A 545-nucleotide genomic window follows, 5' to 3' on the forward strand; every position below is an offset into this window, starting at 1 on the left:
CCGAGCACCGATCCAGGCATCAAGCGTCACACGCGTCAAGCTGCCGTCCTCCACGCGACGGCACTGAACGGCCACGGCAACCCACCGGCAGGCAACCGAGCACGGACCACGCGAGGCAACGTGTCCGGAGACGTCCAGCGGACAGTCACTCCACTCTCTCACTCTCTGTGCCGGAGCACCCAACCGAGCCAACTCTTGCGGATCCTTCCCGTGGACGAGCCACACACACACATCAACAGAGAGTCAACCCCCCTGGCCCGAGCCTAACGGAAGGCACACACGGTCCCGGCAGCGAGGCAGTCACGTTCTCTCTCTCTGGCAACCCGATGACAGCCGTGCCGGCGACCCCGAGGTGGCTGGGCCAGTGCGGGAGCGGGCAGTGCCGACGAGCCCGGAGGCGGACGCCGGCACCCAAGAGGTCAAGCTCTCCGACGCGGAATTACTCTGGGTCTGCACTTAGGGGGACAGAGAGGACGGCACCTCTGCGACACCCCAGCCGCGCTCTTCGGCGCACGGATGCGCGCGAAGTGCGATTGATTGTCAAG

The sequence above is a fragment of the Mustelus asterias genome, unplaced genomic scaffold, assembly GCF_964213995.1.
Source record: "Mustelus asterias unplaced genomic scaffold, sMusAst1.hap1.1 HAP1_SCAFFOLD_3027, whole genome shotgun sequence".
NCBI classification, from domain to species: Eukaryota; Metazoa; Chordata; class Chondrichthyes; order Carcharhiniformes; family Triakidae; genus Mustelus; species Mustelus asterias.